The sequence below is a fragment of the Ambystoma mexicanum genome, chromosome 10 (assembly GCF_040938575.1).
Source record: "Ambystoma mexicanum isolate Mex_15411 chromosome 10, UKY_AmexF1_1, whole genome shotgun sequence".
NCBI lineage: Eukaryota > Metazoa > Chordata > Amphibia > Caudata > Ambystomatidae > Ambystoma > Ambystoma mexicanum.
Window position 1 is genome coordinate 421,642,893 of NC_090932.1, and position 19,498 is coordinate 421,662,390.

Sequence of the window (19,498 nt, forward strand, 5' to 3'; positions counted from 1 at the left end):
CTGACACCCATCACCCAGGCAAGCTCTCTCTAACTGAGTGTGGAACCTTAACACAGAACATTCTTTCACTCATACCACAACATTCTCTCTTACATCACCAGACTCATGCATCCATCCAAAGCAGTATATAACATCACATAAGTAATATAATCAAACAGCATATCCAGAAAAACTGCCATTTGATCAACCACTACGCAAGCGTCTTTTTGCATTTAAAAAAGCATTTAGTGTCCAACAAAATCTAGTAAGAACATACCCATCATCCAAGAAAATGGCTAAAACAGGTCCATTGTCCTGGGAGATGCTAACTGTAAGAGGGCATTACCCATGCTGACAATATGTAATTTGCAAATGCACCAAGTGACAAAACAATTCACATATAATTAATTTGTTTGGTAATAAGACATTTTTCTAACTGTCAAAGCAAGGAAGTAATATAAGCCATCAAACGACCTTGTTCATTGATGTATATTGGAATGACAACTAGGAAATTAACAATCAGGATAGGGGAACATTGTTGCAACCTACGAAGGAAGGAAAACACAAAACCTCTAGAACAACTTTATCATTATAATTGTTCATTTAAAACACGCTTAATACCAATGAGTGGTTTCTAAGCATGGGATCGAGATTCAAACCGGTGTTGCGCTGCGTTGCCTTGTTTCCAAGACAAACGTGTTGCACCCGCGCTACCCTTCCTCCCCATTTAGATTGTTGGGATGATCGTCTTACATCCCACATGTGAGAGGAAATATAAACTAAGAAAACCTATAAAGCATGAGGAAGAACACACAGCCAGGTCATGAGCAGAGCATGAGGCAGAAACAGGACCTTGAGTTTAGATGTGCAGGGAGATGGCAGACACTATTAATCAGCAATTATACACCAACTGTCAACTGGACACATACACAGATATAGATGCAAGTAAGTATGCCCAAGAGACAGGGAGCACGGTAGGCGATAGAGCAAGCATTCATTAGCTAAAGCAAGCATTAGCAGATCTTGGCAACAAACAAGATATACCAGCAGTGGTGATAATGCCCTGTGTGGCCTGTGATAGATGGCATCCAGCAAAACGTATACACACATATAAGTACATTTAAAGGTAGGCCTTAAACTATGTAAGGAACAGCAATCCCTTCATCCCAAAATCGTGCTTTTGAAAATTTGGTGTAAATCTGTCCAGTATTTTTTTTTTAAATTGCCAAAAAATAGGAAAGAAAATTTGTGATATCTGGGTCTGGTCCACAGACTTATTTCCTGACTGAGTGTCCATGGGCACCCCCTGGACCAATCAGAGTGCAGTGTGATGTTCACGGACATTATACATGCCCACTGATTGGTCAATTAAAAATGTGAGGTATTTGAAATGGACACCCCGTTGGATTCGTGAACAGCGCCCATAGTCAGCAGATATCACATTTATCACAGTAAAAACAAATTAAATAACACAGCATTGGGCTTGTCAAACAAATTAAACTACCTCTGGGGAATTGAGGGGTGATGAGGATGGGATGAGATATGGTCATAAAAAGCCAAATATCTGGTGTTTTTCTTCTACAAAGTCTGTGACATCTCAGATGTCCAGGGGCATCCATGCATATTTCTGCATTACAGGGTCAGTGAAAAGCAGTTTTTGGATGACTCTAACTTTGGCGCCACTCAATGAAACTGCATGGAATTTTGCAATATCATTTTAGACCTGACCCTGAATAGTTCTGCAAAGATTGGTGCAAAATTAGAGGAGGGGTCATAAAATATTTGAAAGGCTTATGAATGTGATGCCGTTGGATAAATCTGCACAGAAGCTTGCAGAAAGATTTTAGACCCAGATTTGAATGTTTTTGAAAGGTTTGATGGGATTTTGTCAAGAGGGGCAAAAATAGAGGGGGCGTTTTAACATTTTTAGATGGCTTATAACTTTGTAGCTGAATGGATTTTGTCAAGTCGGCTAAGTTATATAACTATTGTTTGTACGTACATTTTGACACTTTTCACAAAATAAGACATGGATTGATTTGCAGCAAACTGGTACAAGGTGCATTGGCAAGGACCCGAAAGCATGGTTTTGCAAATGTGTCCATGTTTTATTTTCTGAAAAGTATCATAATGTAGGTACACAAAATAGTGACATGCATTTGGTGACTGAGGTATAGCCTGTGGCCAGTATCCAGTTATATTTTCGAATAGGAATTATTGAAAACCTTTTTCAACTAGTCCAAGATACCGAAACAACATTGATTTGTAAATAAATATATATATTTGGGTGAGGTAAGGGAGTAAAATGGGTGGGGAGGGCTTTGGAGTGGGGTTATAGACAGAGAAATGGGGGGCTTGGGAGGGGCACCCCCCATATAAAAAATAAAATTGGTATTTTTTTCAGTATTTAAGATTCGTGAAAAAGGTTTTCGATAAAACATTTTTTTAAAACCACATAGATCTCCTGTGGCCATGGGCAGTGGCCAGATTGTCCGGGTCATGGCGGCCATGACCACAAGGGACCGGCAATGGGGTTAAAGTCGGCATGACTGCCAGGGACCAACTATGTGGTAAAGTTTTTCGAAATCGGGTTAGGTTTGAATGGGAAAACAAATTTGTCTCATGGCTACAGCCAGAAGTGTTGTAGAGGATTGCAGCAAACATTCATGAGGAGCATCAGCAAGGACCTCACAGCATGATTTTGCAAATATGTCTAGTATTTTATTTTTTCTAAAGTGTCAAAATGTAATTACCAAAAATAGTGATATAACTTTGGTGCTTTGCCAGTGGGTCCGATCCTCGGCAAGGACGAATGCCTACTCTGATTTACTTATTGGGACATGCAGCATGGCTGAAGCCCTATTTTTAAATGGGAGAAAAGAAATCTGCTTGCGGCTGCAGCCTGAAGTGCTGGAAAGGATTGCAGCAAATGTGCGAGGCGCATCAGCATGGACCTGGGAGCATGCTTTTGCAAATCTGTCTTGTTTTTTACTTTTTTGAATGTGTTATAACCTTGCTTCCTGGGCAGTGGGCCTGGCCCTCGGCAAGGACAAATATCTGCTCTGATTTGGCTATTGGGAGTGCAGCATTGCCGAATCCCATGCCCCATGGATTGTGGAGACTGGCCACGGCTGCAAGCCATGAACACTGGTCATTGGTCATATAATGAGGTTATAGTGGACACTGAACTAGGATGCTGGGTAGGTTCAGTGGATAATGGGAGTGGTTTGTTGGGGCTGGGGTCATGGTCGAGCCTCATGCCCTAGACAATTCAACCATAACTTGCATCCTCAGCATGTGCTGCTGATAACGACACACATCAGTATGCGTTGTAAAAAATGTGTTTGATAACAGAGCTTTACAGTTATTTCATATATGTTAAAAGAGGAATTATTAATAACTTAATAACTGACTGCACATGCTCAAACATGGATCAATGGGCTGACCGGTGAAAGCTTTATCTCACATTTGCGAAATTTAAGAACGAGGTGCGTAAACTGATTCAAGAGCAATATTGTGATAGACCTTGCTGGAAAATCAATGACAGCTCTATAAATTGTTCAGTAGTAAAGTTGACTGTATGTCTAACTGTATAATACTTATCAATAAAAACATATAAAAAAATAACGTATGTTCAATGATGTAACATCATGAAACATTTTCATTCACAAAAACCCATGAAATTCACAGAAAAAACGTTGTTAAAGGGATGTTATTGTTAAGTTGCACTAATAAAAGCCTATGAAATTCAGTGAATAAACTTTGTTAAAGGGACATTATGGTTACAAGTAAAACCGGAAAACTCCAGAAATCTGACCAGTTATGGTAAGCTAAGCAACCAAAACGCACCCCACCACTGTGTACTGTTAAGATTAACACACAGGACATCAAAGATGAAATCACAAATGTCATTGATGAAATCACATATCAAATTAATTGTGATAAAAAGTCCCTACAAGGGGTTGTGTTTATAATTTTGGTAACACTTACCCTTGCACTTGCCACCAGCTGGCCGTACTTTACTTAATGTTATTCTATTATCCCATGTATGGCACTTTCCCCTCCTACTCTCCCTTGCACTTCCTCCTTCCACTTCCTCCTTCCCATTCCCATGATTTGTGTGATCTGAATGACACCTGGCCTAGTAGGATCGCTGTCTCTCCTCCCTCTGTTCCCTCTCCCTTGCCTTGTCGCACTTTGAAACACTTGTGTATAGGTGTATTATAAATGCCATATCATACCATAACAAGATGTCTGGGGTGATCGTGTGATCTATCGTGAACTAGTTAATGTATTAAAGAATATACTTATCTAAACAAATCATTATATTGGAGTGTTGTTGTTAATACAGGAACCAAATCACACACACACATAGGCAATGACTGCAGCATGCACCACAGAAGCACACTATTTTTGATGTTGCAATTTTGGATAGTAAAATAATGAATCCTACCTTATCAGAGTTTTAAGTAAGGTTACAAATTGAATAAATAGCAAACAATTCAAGAATTACTAACCACTTGTGTTAGTACAAAACATTCATATAAAGACCCAAAATGCATACTCATCAGAGGCACATACAGGGAAACTAAAGTAAGGAAGAAAGAAACAACATCACCACAAAATGTCAATAACATTAAAGTTTGTCTTCATGTATACAAATTAATTGTGTGTTTGAGGCCTCTTTATTGCCCCGTGTATGTTCACCATGAGCTGAGGAAAGTACTTCAAGAACATACAACAAGGTTAACATCTAGATATATACAACCTTTTGAATTTTCATATTCTGACTGTAAGTGAACACAAACACCTGGTCTAGATTTGTCAGTGAACAAAAACAAGTGGCCTAGATATGTGATGTCATCAATGATGTCATCAATTACATTTTTGATGTCATCTTTGATGTCCTGGTTGTTAGTCATAGCAGTGCACAGTGGTGGTGCGAGTTATGGTTGTTTAGCTTACCATAATTACTGAATTTCTGGGGGGTTTCGGTTTTACTTGTAAACATAACGTCCCTTTAACAAAGTTTTTAAACGCAATTTCATGGGTTTTTATTAGTGTACTTAACCATAATGTCCCTTTCAACAAAGTCTGTTCACTGAATTACACAGCCTGAGGTAGCGGCCATGTAGTTATGGTAAAGTTCCTCAACTCATTGCAAGAGCACTTATTGGGCGGTTTATAACTTCGCTCCCCCTGGACAATCCTCACCAAACATTGCAAATAAAGTATATGGCCCACTCTGAATTTCTTTGGCAAGTTTGGTGAGGTTTCACCAAGGTGGGGTAAAGTTATAAGGGGGGTACCACATATTTTTTTTTTCATAGACTGAATGAAAAATAATTTTTCTCACGCCTACGCCCAAACGTGGGACGGATTTTCGTCAAATTTGCGGCAGGAGCGTCAGCGTGGTCCTGAAAGCGTGCTTTTGTAAATTTGGTGGAAATTTGTCCAGTAGTTTTTTTTTTAAATGACCAAAAAGTAGGTCCAAAAATAATTTTGATATCTGGGTTCGGTCAGCTGACCCATTTCCCTGTTCGGTCCGCAGACAGAATCCGATTGGTCTAGAAGATGACTTGATGTTTGCGGACATCGGATGCACCCACCGATTGGATGGTGAAAATCGTGAAGTGCATCAGATTTTTGGAAACGCTTGCCATGTTGGATTCGCGTACAGAGGCCTGTGTCCACGGACATCTTGTTAAAAACATATTAAAAAAAACAACATTGCACTTGTCAAACTTATCAAACAATCTCTGGGAGGTAAGGGGTGATGAGAATGGGGTGGGATATGGCCATAAGAAGCCAAAAAACAGGTGTGTTTCACCCCCGAAGTCTGCTAATGCTCCGCATGTTCAGGGACAGTCCTGTGATGTTCGTGAAAACTTCAGATGTTCGTGGATGTTCGTGGACATCTGTGCCTATTTCTGCATTACAGGGTTGGTGAAAAGCAGTTCTTGGATGGCTTATAACTTCTCAATGGAACTGCATGAATTTTTTGAATTCTATTGATGTCCTTGGGTGTTAGTCTTAGCATTGCACGGTGGTGGTGCGAGTTATGGTTGCTTAGTTTAACATGACTGGGCAATTTCTGAAGTTTTTCGGTTTTATATGTAACCATAACATAGGTTTTTATTAGTGCAACTTAACCACAACATCCCTTTAACAAAGTTGTTTCATTGAATATATATATGCACACATTAACCTTTCATAGATACCTAAAACTTAGTAGGCCTCAAAATTGAAGGCAGCGGATTGGCCATTTAAATAGCAGGCCTCAAAACATCAGAGATAGTTTTACATAGCAAAAGACAGTCATTTCAAGACAGCACGTGATGAATGTGCCGACAAGGCCAGCCATCTTGAGTTCGATGTAAAGTTGCACAGCAATTGTACGGATAGAAGTACGAGGTGAAACTCTTTCCCAGGCACAACATAAGGGAGCATGACCTAATTAGATGTTGCTACCAGAAGCAGGTTCCAAGAGCGGAAGGGGTAGAATGCCACATACGGATTGGCTACGAATGAGCATTTACAGTCCGGTTGCACACATTCAGCAAGTGAAACATAAAACTAATAAAGGTTCTGCACATGTTCCTAAACTTAACAAACACAAGCTCACAGCCCTGGTGAGAAGAAGACTGCGTGCAGAGACATGCATAGGACAGAGGCATTCAAACAGAAGAAGCACATTGCCCTGTAGGAAAACATTTTCCCACATCTGGCGAAATATACAATGGATAAGGTAAGCTCTCAGACCAGGGAGAACTTAATATACAGGACTAAGGAAGGTTCAAAGGGCATAGCTCAAGACAGAAGATGCAAAAAAGGTCATACATCGATGAGGACACATCAATGAATTACAGGAATGATTTTAGCTACCAGGCCACACGTCCATACAGAGTTAAAACAAATAATACAGACAGGTGCACAGTGTCAGAGTAAAGGGCCTAGGAACACAGCACATGAATTCATGTTCATAAACCATGGGAAAGGAATGAGAGAAGCTATATTTTTCCAATCAGAAGTTGCAATAGTATGCTGCTGGTTGACGCAGCTTGAAGGGTGAAAATGGTTAGATGGTGCCAATGTTTAATTCCCATGAGACAGGATGCAAAAAATACAATTGTTGCCACACTTAACACACCTCACAATTTCATTGGTCAATAATGACCAAAGCATCCCAAACCAGAAAGACCAAATGAGCTCCTCCAATTGAACACCAAGGATTATTTGAAACATAATAAAATATTGATTATCCAATTTGAAACAATGTGTTTCAATGTCTCTCTACTTTCTACTATAAAACACAACCATTTAGTATTGTTTGTTGAATATTTTTTCGTTTGTTCGCGGCCGTGGTTGCATGTAATAAACTTTCATTTTTACTTCCTCCTCTGCACTTTATTGACTCTTTTGGATTCTTTTTATTATTGATTTGTGGGTCTTACCCTACATTTGGTTACCCCTGAGTCGTGATCGTAGGATTCTCTGGTCTTGAAGCCCTGTGCTGCATTCCCTCGATATGCGGCACCTGTCTTCTGGCAGCATAAACTGCATACATCATAAGGAGACCAGCAAGCGCTGGAGTTATCCATCGACTTGTCTGATCGCTGAATGCTGTGACGCCACCCCCAGATGTGCAGGCCTTCCTGAGGGGAGAGACAGAATCAGAAGTGCTCAGGGAGAACATAGAGAGCAAAGTGCACCTGACGCAAGAACGATGAACGAGAAACTGAGCATATGCTTGAAAGTAGAGTGCGTGAAGAGAGAACCACCTGGTATAAACTTTTTGCAGATGTTTTGATTTAAGTAGAAATAGGAGAGGACTTCCATGAGGGGAAGCATTGACGTCACAGTATTAGTAATTGTGGTTATTAGAGTTTAACATCTTTCAATGAGGAGAGGGGGCAGAACTGTTTACCTAAGAGAGGGAAGTCCTGCACTAGTAAGGACTTTAACCCTCCTTCCCACGGGTAAGGGAACAAGAGGAGGAACAATAAAAAATGGTGTACAAAAGTGTTGAAGTTTTATCATGTTGTAAAAAGTGTTGATAGAAAAAGTGTATTTGATAAGAGGCGAGAACAGATTGGTGCCAGTGTTGAGAGTGGGAATAGAGCGTGGAGGAGAACATTTTATTGGGCAAAAGTGTATTGAATTTTGAATTGGTGTGAAGATGCACAGAGAATTGGATTTTATTTTCTTCTTCATTTTTTGTTTTTTGTGGTAACTCAGGAGTACGCCATATGGGACAACCTCAAGAGATCGTTTTTTTCAATTGTTGGGTATTGTTCACTGTGTTAATTATGTTGTTGTGCAGTATAATATTGTGACATCAATTGTGTCAAAAATGTGTACCCCAATGAAACACATGTATAGGGAGCTCCCGATGTATGGTGATAAGATCCTGAAATATAATTTTGAATGGTCCGAAGGGACCGAAGGGAAAACATTTACAATATGGCCAGCGGAAGGCACACACGGCAAGGGCATCATAGAGCATATGTATTTGCACTTGTTAGCAAGTTACAAAGGCAAAACGCTGAAAAGGAGGCAGAGTATATTAGAGCTTTGGAAGCTTTATAATGTGGTATAAGGAGAGTTAGAGGGAGGATGAACCCAAAGGAAAAACACCAGTTGTAGCCTCTGCCCCTTGATTATCCATAGACCGCACAAGCATGACAAAGGCTGTGATGCGTTCTCAGTCATCAGCCGTGCCCCTAAGTCAATAGAACACAAATTCGGCATTGGCTTCAGCACCTGCGCAGCCAATATAACTGCCCCTAGCCAGAAACTATACAGCAAAACATGCTGTGGGATACACACATCCGTGGTATAAGCCACAAACCGATCCAGGACAATCAACATTACAGGGAGTCACTGGGTACACTAAAAACAGAGATCTTATCATAATAAAGCTAAAAAATAAAGCATGTAGGGATCTAGAGGCGGCAATGCAGAAAACAGGGTCAGAACTACAGAGAGAGACGAAGAGAAGGGAAAGAGAGGGACTATGCCCTGTAGTTAATGCTGTCACATAGACAGCAAGGGTGTTATTGTTAAAGATGAATAGAGCAGTGATTAAGGATGTTAAAATAGAGATGGAGGATGACATACAGTCAGAATGGTGAAGCTTGGTGCACAAAGGACAGACTAGACAAACCTTTTACTAATATTCAGCAGGTGACGAGGATCAGGAGGACAATGAGGAAGACTGGGAAACAGAGGGAGAACAAGGGGAGGGAACTCCATGAAGGGGAGCGACCTAGGCCTCACTCTGCAACAATAGCAATATCAAGAGGGAAGAAATGGACTAAAATGCACAACAAGGGGAAGAAAGGGACCCAATTTCCGTTAATACAGAAGGGGATAGATAGATAACAATACATGCCCTGGCCACATATGCACAACAACAATTTTATAAAGACGCTTCCCACTCTTACAGTCAGAGTGGACAAGTGGATATACACACTTGAAAAACAAACAGCAGGTTCTTCTTCTGCCCACTTTATAAGAAATCCACTCAGCACATCTTAATCCCACTTCTCAAAACTTTTTAGACAATGCAGACCAGCCCTTGTCTTTTTTTAAAAAGCTGACACATAGAGGGGCACTCGCAAGCCCGAACAAGATGGCAGCTCCAAGGAGAAGCTCTGTATTGCAAGGGTGGGCCTGACAGGAAGAGGGCCCATTCCACTCCAGCATAGGGCTTGGAACAATACTCTGGACTTTGCTCACTTGCTGTGAAGCAACGCCTGAGAAAATGGTACGATCGCTCTCGCTGAAGCGTTGTTTGGAGAAGTGGTGCAGGTGACCATGAACACCTGCAGGCTGAGGTGGCGGGAGCGGCAGAGGTGCACCAGGGTTGCGTGCCGAGAGGGAGTCAGTGGAGGAGCATAGCTGAGACTGCAGCGACACTCCATCAGGTTGATCCTCGGGTGACTCTTGGTGATAGAACCCTCACCACATGGCACACTTGCCGCTGCTCCGAAAGGGTGCTGCCCAGCATAGCTGGGGACCATGGAGCTGGTGCCCAGCACAACGTGGCAGTCACCAGGAGCATTTAGGAGCACATGTGAATAAGGGGAGCTCCTGTGTATACAAAGTAGATAGTGGAGTCCAATTGCAGTGCAGTGGGGAACTGATGGTGGGTAATAAACAGCCAAGAGCCGAATTACACACTTGTGAAAGAGGGGGTCAATTTGGATTTGGAGGACAGTGCACAATGCTTTGCAGTGTAATTCAGACAGTGGTGGTAAGTGCTTCCTCCCATATGTGGATTCTTATAATCACCAGGGCTTGAGGTGGTTGAGTGGTGGTTTGCTCTGTTTGAAAGTAATAAAAAAAGTCTGTTGCTGATGATGCTGACTTCTTTTCAACCCGCGGTGGACAGCACAGTCAGGAAAAGCCCAATCCCCAGGATCCTGTCATGGCTGCATGAGGGCGGATAGAGCAGTCGATGTCACAATTAGAAGGCAACATCACCATACTAACAGAGAAAGTGGCACAACTTGAAACAAGGACCTCCACACTGGAACTAAAGACAGGTGAGCTGGACAAACAGTGCAGGCAAACCCTACCCATGGTGCAGAAGATCGGTTGTGAGGTGGAGCTGGTGATAAAGGGCAGTAGGGCATTCCTGGAGAATGCACTGTGGGCTACACAGCTGCACATTATTGGGATCCCAACAGGAGATGAGGGGAATGACCCAATAGACTTTGTTTCTACCTGGCTCCCAGGGCTGCTTGACCTTGAGGTCTTGGTAGAAGCAATATATGTGGACACATTTTACTGGCTTAAAACATCTACAGCCAAAGCTATGTTGATGCCAGTTATAGGTCCCACGCTCCTGGTGTGGCTGAGTGACTCTTGAGACCAAGATAGAATATTTAAGGCGGCAGCGACTAAGAAAACCTTGGAATTTCAGGGCCACATGATTCATCTTTTTACTGATATTTCACCGGCCACTGAAAAGAGAAAAAGGTCCCTGAATTTCATAAAGAAATCTTTACTGGACCGTGGGGTCACAGCAAGTCTTCTATGGCTGGCGAAGCTCAGGGTATCTTGGAAGGGGAAGGATTGCCTAATTTGGGAGTCAGAAGGAGCAGAAAAGTTTTGTTGAAATCCATTACCGCTGGGAAACCATCTGACATTGATATGGGTTGAGGGGTTTTGAGATGTGAAGACATGTTTCACCTGATTGCTTTTACCCTAGCATGGTTTTTTCTACATAACATGGATTTGCTTGATAACATGCCTTTGATAGGTTTTGATTAGCTGTTCCCCTAATGCAAATCTTTTAGGAAGTCCTTGGACAATCTCCTACATAATTCCCCTGAAGACCTGGCCCCACTCTGTTGTATCATCATGGTCATACCTTGGGCACCATCTAGTGTCAACCTAATCCTGATGCATCTCAACATGCAGACTCCCCCACCTAGATGATGTGGATTTTTGAGGTTATTGCCAAATAAGAATGAGAGATTGAATTTGACTGTGGTTGTAATATGTTGGTGCTTCCTACTTTTGTTTCCTTGTATGGTTATTAGGAGAATAAAGTAAATTCAAATTCATTTAAAAAAGAAAAGCAAACAGCAGGAGTGACATTCACAGTGGCGGACATGAAAAGCTTAGTCACCAGCATTTCAAGGGAACAGACGAAAACCACTTGGGAGAAAGCAGGGTACCCTGGAGTTTGATTAGAGAATGACGCATATGATGGAGCTCCATTCAGCAACTGTAGAGCACCTCTATGGGCTGCTTTGAGGAGGACATACCCAGACAAACCTGACCTAGGATCAATCATGGCAGGCACAATGCAAGCCAATGAAAACCCAGCATGATACATTCATTTGATTTAGGAGATGTGGAGGGAAGAGACAGGTGAAGCAAGGGATAACATCATACCAAAATTCTATCATGTCTAAATGAAGCTATACAAAATAGTGGGCATTAACATGGGGAGAAATCCAAGCACACATAGTACATTATTGTAATCACAAGAAAGAGAGAGTGACGGAAGAACAAACACAGCACACAAATGCAAAATGAGTGCAGGAAAAGCTAGCTAAGTTGAGAATGACAGGTGCAACCGGACGGATGGTGACAGGACCAGGAGCCTCAGCAAGGAAGGACATGTAATGTGAGAAGAGATAGAAGAAACATGGTAGGGGTACAAGGAGCATGAAGCAAATCTCAAAGAGGGCTTTATAGGAGGCTTCAGAGGTTTGAGACAGGGTTTGGAAGGGCACAATGGACATGTTGTGAAATAGGTCATGTAGCGTGAGCTTGTAGAAACATGCAACCAATGCAATATTTTTCAGGTGCACCCCCAAATCAGTACCCAGTCTATGACTCATTATTTAGGGCACCAGTCTATGGGAGATATGCCCCAGAGTCAGTGCAGCCACAATATCCAGGCCCACAGCAGATGGTAGCCCCGACATAGGGATGGCCCATACAGTACCCAACCCCACATATTGTGCAGAAAACCACACAGCAGGTACCATCCCAAACAGTTGCACCACATAAGGAGTAGAAAGCACTGCTGCGAGGGACAGTAACACACTATACAGGAGCAAGTGTCATGGGTGATAACACATTCCTGCTCCAGGAACAAACATGTATTCACAATAGGAGGACAGCCCTTAGCAAGCCCGGGCATGTCCAGTCCTATCTATCACCCCGGACACAGAAAAGGAATTTATAATGAGAGTGAAGATAGGAGATAGAATGTTTACCTTCATAGTGGATACAGGAGCTAAAATATCCTGTATAAAAGAGGGAAGGTTCCCATTAACCAACAGATACATGGACATGCACAGAATGTCTGGGGCTATAAAAAAGGTTCCTTTTACAGAAGATTTACCCCTCCCCATAGGGACACAAGAGATGCTAGCACCTTGACTATACAGCACTGAGGCACCATTAAACCTACCAGGTAGGGATCTACTGCAAAAACTAAACATGATAATCTCATTCACAGATAATGGAATATTATGCTCTACACCAGATATGCATTACACTAGACTAGAGTAGCCACCGTAGTTCAAGCACTATGCAGCACCAATGCAATTTCAGCACAAATGTTCATGTATGCAGTGACCGTCCTGATTGGATGACTCCCTGGAGTTCATTTTACACATTTATGCAGTAATTACCAGAAAAGACACCATCATTCTCACAGACATAGATGAAGATGGGATAGAATGGCACACAATGTTGTGCATAGACCCCACACTGCCATTGAGAGAAATCCCTGACAAACATTTATTTGCAGACACAGAATCTGAAGGGAAAATACTGTTTGAAATGTGCATACCATGCCACATGGTAAAACAACAGAGAGGGGTGCCACAGACAGTATTAGTGGCAACAGCACCATCCATACAGCTAGATGAGGACTTGGCCGCATTGCCTAGCTGTAACGCTTCCTGGAACTCAGCGGGACTGTAATACCTTCTCAGCTGGAGGACCTTTTATATGGGCTCTTATTCTGTGAAAACAACAATAATAACAATAGAACTACTGCAATTTCTATTGGCAGAAAAAAATAACTCTATTGAAGTGTGCCTTTGATAAATCCCCCCCCTCACCACCTGTGCTTATGTTTTGTGGAGCTCTACATCCTGTATTCTACAGGGGAGCGTTGTTTTGAAACTTTTAACTTGAGAAGCTGCAGTGTTCAAAAGATTCTTGTCAGGATAATGTCCTTGCCTCTTTTTAGAGTTATCGTGGGTGGTTTCTTTGGTGAAAAAATATATATATATATATATAGTTCTTCAGAATTCTGGGCAGACCCTGCATTGGAGCGATCTCTCTTTCAAAATGTCCCCCTTTCATTTGCAGGTTCCTGTTATCAGAAAAGGTTAAATGCTGCGGTATGGCTGCGACTGTACTCGGTTGGAGGAAAAGTTTAATAAACATGAGTTCATCTAAACTGAGTAAATACAGCCTTCAGAGACGAGCGCAGTGACAACTAAGCAAAGAATAACTTGCTGGGACTTCAGATAAGCAACATATGTAAAACATATTCTTTCTTATTCACATTCATTAATGAAAATACCTTTGTTTTGCAGGTTTTCGGAAACTGTAGATGAAGATGCAAAGACTGCTGAGGAAAACCTCTGAATGAAGGCACTGGGACCACGAACAAAGACTGGTGTGAGGAAGATGCTGTGGATGCGACAGAACTTCTGACAGAAGATGCAGAGACTATGAAAATAACAGCTGACTGAGGAATCACTTCGGAAATACTTCAGTTCTGTAAGTCTTTACAGTAAACTATGGAATTCTGTTAATTTTCTATAGAAAATAATATCTCTTAACTTCTTTTTTCCTTTGACAGGTTCTGTCAGGAGATCGCTGGTAGCGTTACCCGCTGTCAGCAGAGAAGACGTGAAGTAGCTCCCTCTACAATAGGTGTAGTAAGTGCTGTGAGTTTACAACGGACTAGACAGCAGCCATGTTGGGTGTAGGAAAAACCAATGTAAGCGCCATGTGAGCCTATGGACGCAATGCTATGAATGAGAAAAATGCCTTTTGTGCCAGGCTTGAAGCCACTGTTGACCCACTGACTGATATGAAGTTCCTTGCTTCCCTGGTATTTCTGCATGGGGACAGTGCTCTTTTACTGGGATCATGACACTAGCAGACTGTGGACATACAAACCCTATGACATAGGGTAACTGAACAGCATAGGAGCAGTAAGAATCAAACTCAAACCAGGAGCAATACTTCCACGAGTGAAAATATATCCACTGTTCAGGGTAGAAGATGATGGAATATGTGACACAATTACATAACTGATTGAGCAGGCCATCATATTACCATCCACATCACCGTGCAACATGCCAGTATACCCAGTGAAGAAAGCAAAAGGTTCCTCCTGGAGATTCATACAATAATTCAGGTCTCTTACCAATATAGTGGAAGTATAGTATCCACTAGTGTCCAACCCAGCCACAGTTATCTGCAATATCCCAGCAGATGCCACATGCTTCACAGTGATCAAAATCAAAAATGAATTTTTCTCTGTGCATTTTCAGCCAGATTCTCAGTACCGTAATGAACTCTCCTATCGCGCTCAGAGGTGCCAGCACACTTGTTTACCAAAAGGGTACTGTGAGTCTCCTAGTGCCTTGAACAGGGTCCTCCATATGGACCTGGGAAACATACAAGTGTCAAGCACAGGTCTATAATATAGATGGCCTGCTAGTATGTAGCACAACAGAAGAACGGTGCATAGAAGACACTATCAAGCTCCTGCAACTCCTCGCAGACAAAGGATACAAAGCAGACAAAGCGAACTTGCAACACTGCAAAAAGGAAGTAGTGCACCTAGGGCAGATACTCTCATGCAGCATGGAGAAGTGTGACCCCAGACAGAGTGACAGCAGTCAGAAATACACCACAACCCAAAACAGTGAATGAAATGCAGCAACATTAGGACATGGATTGGTGATTGCTCCACATATGTCAGGCCCTTATTACAAGCACTAAAGAAAACAGAAAAAGAAATAACCCCTTCTATAGACAGACGAGATGGCAGAGTGCTTTGATGACTGAATAATGGCCATCAGCAATGCCCCAATATTAGCAACACCAGATTTCAACAAATAGTTCTATCAGTTTTCACATGCAAATGGACAGGTGATGACAGCAGTACTCACTCAGAAACACAAACCCAGAGCCTATTACAGTGGGTAATTGTACCGTGTCATGCAGGGACAGTTCCCATGTGAGCAGGCCTTAGCAGCCGCCACATTTTCAATTCAGAAATCTGCCACAATATCCATGGGCTGGTTACAAGATTATATTGACCAAACCAGTGATCAACATAGTGAGATGTCACATTGTAAACTCAGCATCATTTGTAGCACAGCCCGTAGAGCCACAAGATCTGGTACATGACTGTGCAGTGTATGATGGGGAGCCAGAAGACAGAAACAGAGTAAGTAAGGATGCACTTGACACAGGAGCACTTTATGTAGACGGTTCATCAATAATAAATCAGGAGGATGGTCAGAGACATACAGGTGCAGCAGTAGTGAAATATGTGAAACATCAGGAAGAATAATGTCAAATAGTGCTGCAAAAAAATTACCCTCACACATGTCCACACAAACGGCCATACTCATCGCATATATAGACGCACTTGAAGGGTCATTGGATGATGGCATCATCATATACACATATTCAACCTGTGTAACATCCACAGTTCATTCAGGACTATCAAGATGGAAAAGCAGAGGGTAAACAAGATCTGATGGCTCAGCCATCCAGCATGCAGGGCTATTAGCCAGAATTATAGATGTGTTGAAATGTCCTCTTCATGTAACAATTGTGAAGGCAAAAGACACAATTTTGCATGAAAACACAGCTGCGGATTGCCGCCACCAAGCAGGCAGTTTATATGCCATATCCATTGGAAAGCAACACACCTGTCATAGCAGTACAGCAGGAACAGTTACCAGATCTATACAGTTCATTGTCCATGGCACATATTGTAGAACCACAGGAGAAAGCACCAGCAGAGGAAAAAGCACTACGGGTGAAAAGGAGATGCACATTATCACCCACAGATATGCTGTGGAGACAGAACCACACAGGTAAAGTAGTAATACCCCTAGAATTGTTAAATATTGCTCTGGGACAGCTCCATTACCTGACACATGCACCTAAGCACATCACTGCTGATGTCAGTGGGGATTGGTTTGTAACAAGTGGTTAAGTTAGTGGTCAACTGCACAGCGTGCAACATGTTTTACCCAGTGTATACCTATGAAAGCACCTATGGACAATGCTGCCCCACCCATCAGGACCTTTCATGTTGACTTTATCGACATGGTGAACAGGTACAGTACATATAGATTTGTGTAGTTGTTGTATGCTGTTTTCTCATTGGATTGAGACTAGTAATTGTGTAAACGCTGATGCAAAATCTGCAGCCAAATTTCTGTTTAGGGAGTTCTTTCCAAGGTGGACAATATGCAGTGTCTTGAGGTCCAGGAACGATCCACATTTTGCAAACAAATTCTTCAATGAGATAACAATATTACAGGGTATCAAGCAAAAGCTATGCACAGCATGACACCAACAAGCCAACAGAAGAGTTGAAAGGTTAAATGGCCTGCTTAAAAATAAATTGGCCAAGATGAGTACCACTCTGAAAAAGAGCTGGCTTTATTGCTTGCCCCTGGCGATGTTGAGTTTGTGCAACCAGCCAAAGAAGGACCACCACTTGTCAAAGCATGAGGTAGTAACAGGTAGGCAGATGCACATGCCAGTCGCTCCAAAAGGAACAATGACAGACACTCACAGAGGCGCGCATTTTCTTGGTCCAGAATTCAACATTTACCATAAGAATCTGCCAACATGTGCAAAGGTTTTTTCTTTTAGATAATTTTAAAGACACAGCAATGGGCCCCAAAACTCGAGTGACAATAAAGCAACACCTCCAACCCATCTACACTGAGGAGTGTACACGTGAAAGCACAATTGCAAATGGCACCAGCCCAAGTTCGTGGGACTCTATGAAATCATCCAGGTTACTCCCACCAAAGTAGAATTGAAGATTCAAAACGTGTGAATTCAGATTTGGGATGTCGGAAAATACACCACTACAGCCACAGGCTCCAACGAAAAGCTGGGACCAGCACCCTCAACCAAATTTGTGTAAACAAAGAAAAAGCTATACAATCATATTTCAGGAGAGTATGACCATTTGGGCAGATAAGGGTTGAGAGGTCGACTCAGACTTTAGAGACTCGAATAACAGACAGAAGTTAAATGAAACAGCTGTTCAAAGAGATTTGTTGTTTGCTTTTCCCTCTTCTTCGCTCCTATTCTATGATGAAACTAATGACTGTAGCTGAAATAACCAATGTGACAGAAATTAGAGTTAACCTCGTGACCAGACATAAAAGAAGTACAGAAAAGGAAGAAAATATACTTGCTAAAATAATAGATGAGCATCATTCAGAAGGATATAATGCATGGTACAATACCATAAAAGCAATCAGCAGAGCTCACTACAATGATTCATGTTTTGTGTGTGGGCTTATCCCGAATGCAGTTAGCACCTCCAGACTGTACATTCCCTGGGAGATAGCAGTGTTAGAATCACAGTGCTAGGCACATTTAGTACTCTGCAAGTTGCAAGGGCAGTTTCAGGGAAAAACAGTTTGAATAAGGCTCGAAGAGATAAATAGAAGCAAGCATGAAGGACAAAAGGGAGAAGACTACAGCAAATGTTCAATCAAACCCCAGATGTGTATTGAAGGAGTAACATACTGGAATAAAAAATTGTTAAATGGGTGAACAGTATTCAAAGCAGAGGGAATGGTGGGATATGAATAAAACGTTATGAAAAGTATAGATGGAAAGTGTTGAGACGTGCAGACATCATATGTGATAAAATAACCAATTTGTAACAACACAAGCAACCAGCAAAATTACATATACACACTTGATCTTCATTCTGTTTCAGAGGCAAAGAAAATGTGCTATGGGTCCGAACAAAGAATGCATTCAAACCATAACATTGTCAGCGCTACAAGATATCACAGCTTCAATAATGGACATTTTTTAGCAATAATAACCCAATCCCTACTTTAATCTACCATCATCCTGGAATGGGGTGTGTTCCCTCGTTAACCTGTATGCCCCAGTACTTTTAATTCCTGAAGAACATTTGTTGATTCCCAAGTAGTAGAAACCCTAGTCCACTAATGTGCCCCCAGCAGTGCAAAGACAGAATGACTCACAGACATTGAATCGTAGGAAGAGATCAAATTACCTCAGCAAGGAAGCAGACAAAGCCCTAGAAGAAGTTTTGACTCATTATCACTTATGCACCAAGACTGAGACTTTCATTGCCTCATTTATAGCCCATGTAATACAAGCAGCCAGAAATTCAAAGTGATTTCAAATAGTGTGCTGGAACATGGCCCAGCTCGCAAATGCAACTAAACACAGACTCAATGCCATAAGAGAAGAACTGAAGGCTATTTGTATTATGGCACTACACAATCATATGGTCCTAGACCTCCACACAGCCATGGAAGGAGGAGTGTGTGGGAAGATCAGCATTTCTTGATGCACCTACATTCCCCTAAACTGCCAAGACAACGGATCCCTCACTGTCGCATCAAAGGCCATGCATCATTTCAAGGTTGAAATGAAAGATTTAGGGGGGATTAAAAGAGACAGTGATTGGATGTCATAAATATTTTGTGGATGGTTAAAAAACACTTGCCAGATAATTTTGCCAACCTTGATCTTCCTAATCCTAATTCAGAGCATTTATCAAGATAAGAGCCTGTTGTGAGTTCTGTGGAGATGATGTGGAGATGATGTAAAATGACTTGTTGTAAAGGTAGAAGAGGGCACTTCTCCTTGAAACATGAGAACACACTAAAAGACGAGGTACAGATAAAACCCATTCGCAATATGGTACCCATAGATCGTCCGATAGGCCCACCTTGGTCGCTTTGGGCACCACCCCAGACACTGA